Here is a 12,406-nt window from a genome sequence, read left to right as displayed (position 1 = left end):
TATTATAAAATAATTTTAAAAGCTTTTAGAAATCATATACATTAACAAGTATAACAAAATGCAGATAATTGTCAGATATTTGGCAAAAAAATAGAAAAAGATCTATTTTGTTAAATATGAAAAACAACTTAAAATTAACTCCTGTCATAGAGTCAGAATTGAAGACACCATCACACAAGTTTAAAGCCAGGCGATTTTACAAGAGAAAACAGAGATTGATGAAGAGGCTTCATATTAAAAGAGTAAAGAGCAAATATCTTCATGCAGTAGCCACTCCCCAGCAAAAAATGCCCTATCACTACTTCTCTACCAATAAAACTTACATTCGGAGAAGTCATCAGTATATGAATATTAAGCCCTATACACAGTCATAGGATTGAGTGTTTTAAGCAGAATTTCTCACATTCTTTTAAAATGTAAACTGGTATAAAGTATCAAGTAAAAATAAACCATTGTAAAATTCCAATGCCAAAACCTAAGAAAGCTTCAAGAGCCTTAAGTCCCTGAAGCTGAAAGAAAAGCATATGTAAAAAAGCTATTTTCTATCTTTAGGGCAGGGTACCCAGGTTTGCTTATGAACATACATTTGTAAGTACGAGCGCAGACCCCGTATTTAGAAAAAGCCAACTGTTTTACTACTGACAATGTTTTATTATCAATAAATGGAACTAAAAGAGCTGCTAAGCTTGAAATAATTCAAATTACTTAAACTGAAAACAGGACATTACAAAAGAGAACAATTCATCTGACCATTGCTAATCCTTATCTTGTGCTGCAAAAAGTGAAGCCATTTCCCATATTTACAACACACATGAACGCTATTCAGATACTGCCCCTGCAAAGCTGTTCATATCATTTCTGTAACAATAAAGATAGATATTCAAAATCCATTGTCTGCTTCCAAATATACCCGAATTAATAATATATTTCACATTGATTTTAAGACTCAAATAAAGAAGAATGTTTCCCAGTTAGTTGCTCAATCGTTCACACCCTCCCCCTCCCTCCTTCCAGAAGCAACACACATGCACACACTTCTGCAAAACAGCCACGGCTCGCTCCCCAACTGGCAGAAGCATCCCTCAGGGGACAAGTCTTTAAACCTCCGCACTCTTTAAAATTCAACCAGCCAGCAGGTCTATAGACTAGTGTATAAACAGTATAGACAAAAAAATCCTCTCTCAGCTTATGTCAGTGACAAAGCAGCTCAGCAGTTGACTGTTCCTCCCCTGACAGTATAAGCTGGGCTTACACAGATCAATGGCTGCAAGTCCTACCTAGCTCCCAGGGCTCGGTTTTCTTCCTTAATTACAGGTGCTATTCAAACTGAGGTTGAAAAAGAAATGAGAGAGAGAGAGAGAGAGAGAGAGAGAGAGAGAGAGAGAGAGAGAATCAGAATAGGAGATAGATAGAGAGTAGGTAGCATCGCGCGCGCTTGATATATAATATAGGATAGATGAGATTATAGAGGAGGGAGGGAAGAGAGTTGGAGGGAGGAATAAAATACATGCAAATAGTTTTTTGGATCCTTTTAACAATGATGTTAATTGAAAACTGTACTTTTATATTGATTAGAAGTGCTCATAAACTCTGGTATTTCCACCGCACTGTGTTCTTGATATGACACATACACACACACATTTCTGGATTGGCATCCGTAGATTATGTGAAAGGTTTAAGACAATACTCTTCAAAAGTTATGTTTCTCTATTGCTACCGGCTTTTGTTTTTATGAAATACCTAACTTCCTCAGGCAAGAAAAATTATCTGGGTTCTCAAAATCCTCTTAATTCTCTAAAAGATTTTTTTTCATAGAAAGAACACATTGACTAACGTCAAATGTTAAAAACAGAAATAACTAAAAGAATGATATATTAATAGAATATAAAATTATGAATAGCAAAGTACAAGAGGCAATAACACATATATCTGCATATGCCCTAAAAACAAGTCTACTACTATATAAATAAACTGACTGGGAAATATATAAATGACTGAAAACAAGGATTAATGCAAATTTATACACTGTGGTTTTTTGGTACTATATCCTGTATCTGTACTAATAAGCATTATGATCAAATTGATCGTGTAAGAGAGAAGAAACTGCTCATGTTAAGAGTGGTATATTGACTATCCATGAGGTTACCACTGAGCATTATAAACTGATCAAATAAAAGAGGAAAGGAGCATCTAAGAATCTACTTTTAAAAAAAAAAGCTGAAATATGTAAAGTTTACCTCCTGATTAGAGTTCAGTAACTACAAAGGTCTTAGAAAAAAATCTAAGAGGCAAGGAGATGCACCATCGTTGGGATCAGTACTTGTTTTCCTTGTCCTCAATGGCTCCTTCCCCTGCCCTCCACTGAAATGCTGAGGTTCCAACCAGTCCTCTCCGCCACACTCGGTAAATTATACCTGCCTAGGCAATCTCACCTACACCCACGGATTCAACTACAACTACCAAATTTCTTAGTCCTATAGTTCAGATACTTCTGTGAACTCCAGGATTATACTTCTAACTACTTTCTAGTATCAATCTCTGAACATTCCCCAGACACCTCCAATGCAGAATGAACAAAACTGAAGTCACTCTTTCAGTTTTATACTCCTTATCACCCAGAACGGCAGCACTGCCCACCCCGTTACCCAAACAAGCACATGGTAGTTGCCTAGACCTCTCCCTTTCCCTGACCCCCATATGCAATCAATCATTCCTCAAATTCTGTTTGTTCAACTTCATAACCGTCCTTCTCCAGGGGTTCTCAATGGGAGGGCAGAAAGAATTAGACGGAAGATAAGACGGTATAAGATAATCACTTGGGAGGGTTTTTCACAACACACTCGATCGCCTACAGTAAGGGTCTTGAGTGATTAACTTGGTTTGACTGGCACCTATAACTAAGGAATAAGATAAGGGCGCCTACTGTACACAAGCAGTAGTTACCCTCTCACTGCCAGAAGTGACACGGTGGACTTTTTCGGGGACTGATTCAGCACCCTCCTCAAGGACTCAGGAGTCCTCCATCCTTCTGCTCTGCTGTCCGGAGTTTGTGGCTTTGTCCTCAGGCACATCTACTCATGGTCACAAAACGAGCTGCCAGAGTTCAGCTGACCACATGAAGATACCGCTGTATCCAGCCAAAGCTTCCTGGGAGGCTCTTTCTATCAGCGGGGAAACCTTTCCCAGCAGGTCCACTGGCTGACTTTCCCGTGGCAGCTGATCAGCCAGAAGGTGGCGGCCACTCCTAGACTAACCACAGGCAGGGCAAAGGTTACCCATGCTTAGCTTAGCCTTAGACTACTTAGAGAAGTCAGAATTCAAACCCATCCATTTTCCACTGGCCACAACACCTGTAATTAATTACAAAGAAGCTTGAGTGAAGCATCATCTTTTCTTTCTTAAGACTCCTCACAGCAATTTTAATTAGATAAGAATTACAGTTCTACCAAAGTTCTCAGGAAAAATATACACGATATTACATAAGGACAGTTTTCAAATATGCATAAATTTATTCATTTGAATAACACTTTCAGAATCCTTTTGTAAAAAGGGGGCTTTACTTATCAATTTTAATCTAATTTTTCACAATGGCCACTGATTCCTAAAAAGATGGTTAATTTTGAATATTATCTCCCAAAACAAATGAGAATTCATTAATACCATGTATTCACTCAATCTATTTGTGCTTTACATGGGGGAAAAATAAACTTTTTTTTTCTCAAAAGAAATATTCACTGAGCTACTTAGTGACAAGCAGGTTGCACAGCGCACAACGGGGATTCCCAAACTGCACCCGAGCTGCTCAAGGCACCACGGCACACCCACAGGGGTACTGCGAGATGCTCTAAGTTTCCAAGGAAACACAGCTACACTAACAGGGTTTTTAGATTGGGATGCATTTTATTAAAAGGTAGAACTACAATTATACCGTAAATTACACATACAGCCTCTTTAAACATCGTTTTACTTTCTAAAGTTTTTTAAGCTTGGAGACTCTATTTTAAACTTAGAGCCAAGGAATAACTATCAGAATAATTGAGACCACTGCAGGATTTTTCTCTTGGTTTTACTTTTATGTACTATTTCAATTAGAAGTAAATTTCTCTTCCATCCTTCTTAATTTAAGGAAAACACCAAGTCTGTGAATTCTGACACTAACAGTGTTTAGATTGTTAACTCTGATCAAGTTATTTTTCACTATCAAAAATTAAGAATGGGGCTTCCCTGGTGGCACAGTGGTTGTGAGTCCGCCTGCCAATGCAGGGGACACGGGTTCGTGCCCCAGTCCAGGAAGATCCCACATGCTGCGGAGCGGCTGGGCCCGTGAGCCATGGCCGCTGAGCCTTCGCGTCCGGAGCCTGTGCTCCACAACGGGAGAGGCCACAACAGTGAGAGGCCCACATACCACAAAAAAAAAAATTATGAATGAATTTTTATTGTTGAAAGATTTAAATAACTGCCACGAAGCAAATACATTCGACTGTAAAAAGAACTGTATTGCAGAAATACGCATTTTGAGGATTTTGGTTCTATGTGTATAAGTCAGGTGATGAGAGCTCTGTACTCAATATTAGCTTAATCTAATGCCAATGAAAAAGCCTAGATTCAAAGCAGTACAGCATGACGTTACCAAAAATACGTATACTGTACTTAACGATTAGATAGGTGGTTTACTTGGCAAATAAAAGGAATAATACATTTCCCTCATTAATTTAAGATAAAGAGAAGAATTCAAAAGGCATGAAAGTATATGTATATAAGCAAATGGGCTTCCAAAGGTTTTTTGTCAAAAATTCTATTCCAACCACCTTCAAATTTTTATGCCTACGTTAACACTAACTTTTAAACAGTGATTTGAATAACAATTATCCAACTCTAAGAAAAAGCCACCTAGGAAGACTCCCTTTCTTTTTCCCTAATAACCATGTAACCTCCCATTCCTTTCAGACTAATATACTTATTCTTTGCCTCACTCACCCCTATTTTAACTAGTAACATTTTCTAGATCAAAGGAAACACCTATATAATAAAATAGAGCATTGCCTATAATATTTATTTGCATTATAGACACTAAGCTACTTAAAAATGAATATCAAACTGCCATTAAATCAAGATAAGTAGAATTAAGATAAGTAGAAAAAAGCCTCAATTTTTAGAGAGAAACAAGTTTGACGCCAGTCAACTGATCCACTACCATGACCCCAACCCACAGCTAGATGCTGTGGAGAGTAAAGGAAACGTGATTACTAATTTTCAGAGCTACGATGAGATCCCAGAAATAGGCACAGGCACCAGTGTGCAGGCACACACCCACGAGGCAGCAAAGCCCAGTGGTCAGTGCACGGTGCTCTGGAGCCAGGAGGTGACACTCAGACCTGGCTGTGCCAGCCCCCGGCTAAGCGCCCCGGTCACCACCTCTAGAAAATGTGCCAAAATTATCATCTATCTCATAGGATTAAGTGAGGATTTACTTGGGATTTATATGAGGATTAAGTTAAAAATCCATGTAAAATGATTAGACAGTGTCAGGTACATAACCCCACTGACAACTGTTAACTCTTTTATTAATTAGTTACTTATTTTAAAAACTCAAGTGTCATATGAATTCAAATGAAGAAGATACTTATTCAACACATATTTACTAAATAACTACAACATTTAAGGTCCTGTGTCCAATGACCTATGCCAAAACATTAACATACTGAGATACAAAATACAAAGTATTATACTGAATAATTTATCTGCCTCCTTGGAAGATGGTTAACACATTTAGTTAATATAGGTGCCTATGGATATAGATATAGATTTGAATATATTCAACTATTTCTGTTTAATCAAACACAATAGAGGCAAACTCGGTTAATGCTGCAAAATCATACACTGTGCATATCTGATGTTTTCAGTATGTACAGGAGCTTACTTTGGGCTACCACCCTGGCTACTTCTTTGAATTAAAAATATCTTCAAAGAGTCATGCCAACAGACATTTTTCATTTAAGGGAGGGTTTACTAATAAAATTCTTTTTTCATGTACTTATTTATCAATGCACTTAATAAGGATTAATTACCAACTCTGCACAAGGCACTGGCCAGCGCAAGGAACGGAGGGACTTCCTGCCCCCTTCACCTCAAAGGGGGCTTCCCTGCAACTGTCCTGGCGAAGACGCTGATAGAGATGCCCTTAGAAAACATATCCTCTTTGTAGCACTGCCCTTGATTACTGAATTATGTTTTCCATTTTCTTTAATTTTGAGTCATTCTTTGTTCTTTGTTAACCTTTACCTGGATTTTACATTTTCTCCAGTCTGGATTTTATATTTTCCCCAGTCCTGTGGACTGCCAGACCCTTGATTCATATTATTTCTCATATTCTTCAGACCTAGACCATGTGCAATCTTTCTGTCACTGTATTCATGTAAATATTCTCCATTCATTGGGTAAATCACACATTAAAGAATGTATTTTGCTGTTATGGATGACAAACGAGGTATGATATGTCCCAGAGAAGTAAACTACAATTACCCTTTTTTTTTTTTCTTTTGATCCTGCCCTGAACCCAGTTCAGAACTATGCCTGCACTGCTTGATTTTCCCTAGATAGTGAATCCTGTGATAAACCAGATGGGAATTTTGTTTGTCTGATGCTTTAAGAAACAACAGAAACTTTAGTTTTAGAGCATAAGTCAGGGCCCCTACACTTTAGATGACTATTGTATTCTGGGAGCAACAGTACACATACTAATTATTTCTCTATACCTTGAAGGTCCCTGGAGTCTATAAGGTCACCTAGTAGAAATGAGAATCACGGTGTCTTTTTAAAGTTTGGAAAAATCATAACTGACTATTTACCCATTTGGAGGCTTTGTCTGGAAGAACTAAATTATAATTACACAATTATAAAATACAGACTGTTCTATGAAGATTATTTACTTAGGTATAAAGTCTAATCAGTACTAACTCATATTTACAAACTCAACATGAACTTATTTATATGAATAATATGCTTATGTAAATTTATGTATATTCATTTAGCAAATATTTAATGTGCGAATAGCAATCAAAGACAATCACAATGTAATGTAATAAAAGCGTGGGTTGTAAAAGTGAAAAACACCAGGGAGTCTAGAAATCAGACATGTACACCAAATTCAGCAGGGGTGCTTCTGGAGGAGTGTGGTGGAAGTCCCAAGGGAAGAAATCTCATCTATTGCTAAACAGAGAAATACAGAGAGAACAAGAAGTTGGCCCAACTATTGTACAACAGGAGGGAGGTAGAGGGGAGTTAAGGGTGGTTTTCCCATCACAGGAAAGAATATTGCAGAAAGGTCCAGAAAGGTCTGGAGACGAGAAAGAACACATACAAAGTCTAGGGGGATGATAAGAGAATGTGGCTTGAGAAATAAGCAGGCGACTGATTCTATCAAAAGGGCTTTAGGCCAATTAAGAAGTTCTGACTTGATGCAAAGAGTAGGGAAACCACCCCTCCTGGTTTGCCCAGAACCCTTTACATGCATCTTCTCAGCGCAGTTATCAGCAGCAACCCCTTTTACTTTCAAAAGTGTCCAAGTTACAATTTATCATAACAGAAATCAGAACAGTGGTACCCTGGGGCTGTGGGAGTGGGTTAGCAGGCACAGGAAGTAACCAGGAAGCAGCAAGAGGGAACTTTCTGGAGTGACAGAGATAGTCTGTATCTTTAAAGGAATGTGGGTTACACAGGCATAGGCATCTGTCAAAACTCATTTTACTGTACACTTGAGATCTGCATTGCACCATATACAAATTATCAGTGAAAAAGTAATAAGTAAGTATCTCAGTTTGGACAATAAATCATGGTCACCCAACCTAAGAGAAACAGGGAAGCTTTGAAAGGTTTAAAGCAAGGGAGGGACATGACTGGACTTGAATTTTAGAAAGATCACTCTGACTACAGTTTGTAGAATGGGTTTTAAAAGGACAAGACTGAAGGCTGGAAAATCAGATAGAAGGCTTTTGCAATCGTCGAGGTGAGGAGTGGTGACCTGAGGTGAGACAGTGCAGCAGGAATGCAGAGAAGGTACAAAACTGACATATAAACAAGAGTAAAAATGGAGACGCCCAGGAGGTAGCTGGATAAAACGTCTGGTGCTCCAGAGAGAGAATCTGGCCTAGACAGTGACAAAGAAAGGGAACGGCACCGATTAAAAGATACGGAAGTGATAAGAGATAGGACTCTTTTATTGTCTGCTGTTATGGACAGTTACTATTATTCTTCATATTTTTATAGTCGCCTCAACAAGCAACTTTATTATAATGTTCCCAAATTATGAAATCACTGTATTTTCTCATAATCCTGTCTTTATTTTTCTAGTGATTTGTATCAAGATATACGTTATAGAGTACTCAACCACTTCTGGTATTATAATCACAGTATGTCATCAGTCAGTAACCAGAGATCAATGAAGTTAGTAGTGACCCAGAAAGTCCTAGTTGTTATAACTGACATGATCAATCAGAACAAACGAATCTCCAAAATCTTTGACGGCTTATTCAACTCTGGAGTTCTCCTAATGCCTAACCAGTGCCTGGAACATCACTCATGCTCTCAAAAACAAACAAACAAACAAAAAAACTGTTGACTTCATACGAAATGACACTGTTTTAGCACCAGCAGAATCAACCCACCTCAGTAGACAGTTCAAGGAAATGTGATTTAAGAGTCTGCATGCTTTCTTTCTGATTATCTTCCCAAATAAAGATATGATAAAATAATTGCTTACTCTGTGCCAGGTTCTGACCTAAGCACTTACACGTTTATCTCATTTAACCCTTACAACAACCCATGTTTTATTCCCTTTTCTATGTGGAGGGAAAAAAAGAGGTGAAAGAGACTAAGTAACTTGCCCAAAGTCACACAGCTAACAAATGTTAGAGTTGGGATTTGAACTCGCAGGCTGAAGCTTCTAACCATTATTCCCCATGCCATGCCTTTTTTTCACTTTGTTTTCATGTAGGGTCCAATATATAATCAGCAGATGCCTGAATCTGAGGCCTGCTTGGTCTCTATATGGTAGATATTGTCCATACATATCAAGAATTAAGGGTATACAATTAATACCTCCGAACCAAAGTTCAGCTTGGCGTATGGAAAAATAAAGGGGGCCGAGATGTGAGGAAATCGCGGGAGAAGAGATGGGATAATATGTCATCACAAATGTGAGTCTTACCTGCTCTGGGTTGTTCTATGCCCTTGAAATTAAGTCCTGAGGCAAAAAAGCAACGCTACTTATGTCTACGCTTATTTATTACCACTGAAAATATTAGATTTACAGTATAAGCATACATCTGCTTTCTTTCAAGTAAGACTTATAAGGACTTAAGTAGATTCTTTCTCACAGAGGAACAAAAGACCAAGGAATTAAATTTGAAGCCTATTATTATTATATATATATATTTTTTGCAGTACACAGGCCTCTCACTGTTGCGGCCTCTCCTGTTGCGGAGCACAGGCTCCGGACGCGCAGGCTCAGCGGCCATGGCTCACGGGCCCATGAGCCGCTCCGTGGCATGCGGGATCCTCCCGGACCGGGGCACGAACCCGTGTCCCCTGCATTGGCAGGAGGACTCTCAACCACTGCGCCACCAGGGAAGCCCTGAAGCCTATTATTTAAAAACTGAAACAAAATCATCTGTACTTATCAAAACAAGGATCATACCAGAACAAGTAGATAATGCTCAAGTAACACAGGCAGGATGAGGTTAAACAAGGTTAATAGCAACAGAGGGGCTGAGGGTGGAGAGAGCATGCACTGATAATTATCTTAGGCTCAAGAGTAGGAACCTGCAGATCAGGCCAAAGCTGCCTCTACGTGGCGGCAGGTGAGGACACGGAAAACTGCAGCTCAGATGGTAAACACCCCGGGTCACTGATGCCGTTAGCCATTCTATTCATGAAGTCTGCGAGACATTTTTACCCCTTCAATTTAAAGCAGGAACTAAGTACTTAGTAATTAATATAAAACCTTATTCAAATATAGCTAGCAAGCAGGACTAAAAATCAAGAATCTAGGAACTCTGTTTCTTTTTTTGTATTTTTAAGTCATCTTAATTTATACAAGATTTTTCCTTATAAAAAACGTACATGCCCATAATTTTTAATATGTCAAATTACAATTAAATTTGAAGTTACAGGTGGTCTTTTTGTTTTTTGCATGATTTGCTTCTTGAGATTCTAAATAGAAATATTGTGAGCTATTATTTTGCAAACTTATTCTACTCCACCCATTATAGAACATCTACCTCTTGGAATAAAAATTTAGTTCACACTCCCTGCTGATGTAATCTTTGGCCTCTTGCTGAGGTTTTTAAGAAAAGGTGCCAATCTTGGTCTTAGTTCTTGTAATGCAGAACTCTTTCTATGAGAAATTCAACTGTGAACACTGGTTCTTTTCACACAGAGAAAGCCACCAAACAAGCCTCACCAAATAGCAATGAGTTTTGATCATTCCTAGTCTAGTCCACTTCGGCATAAATGACCTTAAAGAGAACACACAATGTGCTGAGTCTCTTGTCTTTACAATAAAGAGTCTCTTTATTTTACTCAATAAACCAGAAACTACACACACACACACACACACACACACACACACACACACAGAGCGAGTTATTTGATAAATTTTCTCAGTTAAGGATTGGTAGTTCTCTTGAATAAATGATCTAATACCTTCTATTTATTCTTTACAATATATTACTGTATTGGAATATATGGAATATAAGGAGTATATATAAAAACCAGGAGTGACTTACTTGTAAAAGCAGACTAAGGTAAATTCTATAAAGTAGAGGCAACCTTTGGTCAGCTAAAAAGTAGACTAAAATAGTTCTTCCTCTCACTGAAGATTTTCCTGCAAGAACGATGTAAGTCTATCACTGCTTGCTGGTGAGTCTTCTCAGCTTAGAGTCATCAGTGATCGCTAGTTTTTAGGTTTAATAGCCGTTTTTCCAGTCTTTATCATGTTTGACTTCTGCAATGTGTAACACTTTATTCATTTAACACATGTTTATTCCACGCCTACCAGGGATGAGACATGTGGGATCAAAGGCTGACCCCTTGACCGAGGAAGCCAAGGCTTCTGCTCCCAAACACCCTCCCCAGACGTCTGTGCCCACTTCATCCAGCTCTCCTCCTTGCCCCCCAGGCTATTTCATGGTGCCTTCTCCATTGGTGTTCCCAGGGTTCCATCTGCAGCCCTCACCTCTCCATGGGGAATCTAGTCTCACTGCTACACAGCATGAGTAAAGCCTGGATTCCCCAGCCAGAAGGTGAGGGTCAGGACCCAGTTCAGCTACTCAACAGCTGTGTGAAGCCACATCATACTCCTCTCCTGAACCCCAGCCAGCGGCGTCCAGCCAGAGGCGTCCTACTACTTAGGAGACATCCCTACCAGCTTACCTGGCACGTCCAAAACTGGAAACATCCTCCCTCAAAATCTCCTCCCAAACGCCTTATTTCTATGCTTTTAAGCTAACTCTTTGCCAATCTAACTTTTCCCAAACTTCAGAATCAGGCAACAGTCTTTCTTTCACTGTATACAAACACATCACAAACTAGTTAAAACCACATGGACCCTGTGTCTGCATTCGCAAAAATGACCACTAGACTGCATTGTTGTCGCTTCTGATCAAAGAGGCTAAGGATAAAGATGTGTTATCTCTTAGTACTAGCTTACCAAGACAAGCCGCAATGTTATCACTTGTCTAGAAAAACACATATGAATAAACGTGTAACTATATATTTGAATAGCTAAGTTATAAAAGTAACAAAAAATTCATATTTTAAATATAATATTCACCATCACATTTAGTTAAAATACTTAATATATAACAACCATGAAGTTAATTTTTGAAATTAGGTCTATTTAAAGGCCAAACATTAATCAAACGTTGTACACTACTTGAAATATTTCTATGAAATATCATACCTAACATTATGTCTTTAAGATTTAAAAAGTCTAACATATGCAAAGTCTATTAAAATGCACATAATTTATCTCACTCAAAATGAAAATATATCTAATAAATAATACTATTCATCTGGCATCTCCCTTAACATACAAATGCATTCCGTTTCTCCAAAACACAGCAGCTGGGAATGAAAGGAAAGATTTCAAATGATCATTTTCACATCATATTCCATCATCTTTTCTTCAGTTTTTCCTAGCTTTCCTTTGAGTCCCATTCTTTTTACAAGGGGTCTCTTTTTAGATCAATCCATATTTCCATAATCCACACTGCTGTTTCCTCCTCTTCTCCCCAGGGTGGACTAACCCCCATATCCAGAACTATGGCTTACAACTGTCATTAAGCCTTATAACAATAACAAGATAACAAAAGAACGGGTGGGGATGAGGCTAGCTGGTACCATATGT

The 12,406-nt window shown here is 38.5% G+C and overlaps 1 protein-coding gene across 3 annotated transcripts in view; it reads right to left on the bottom strand.

Moving 5' to 3' along the window:
• The window catches only part of DENND1B (DENN domain containing 1B), a 265,632-nt gene that overhangs the window by 159,502 nt on the left and 93,724 nt on the right, over positions 1-12,406 (bottom strand). The window lies entirely within an intron of this gene.

This window comes from Monodon monoceros, unplaced genomic scaffold, assembly GCF_005190385.1.
Source record: "Monodon monoceros isolate NGI ecotype Baffin Bay Population unplaced genomic scaffold, NGI_Narwhal_1 Super_Scaffold_18, whole genome shotgun sequence".
NCBI lineage: Eukaryota > Metazoa > Chordata > Mammalia > Artiodactyla > Monodontidae > Monodon > Monodon monoceros.
Note: the sequence above shows the minus strand (reverse complement) of the source record. Positions and strands in the feature narration are given on the sequence as shown.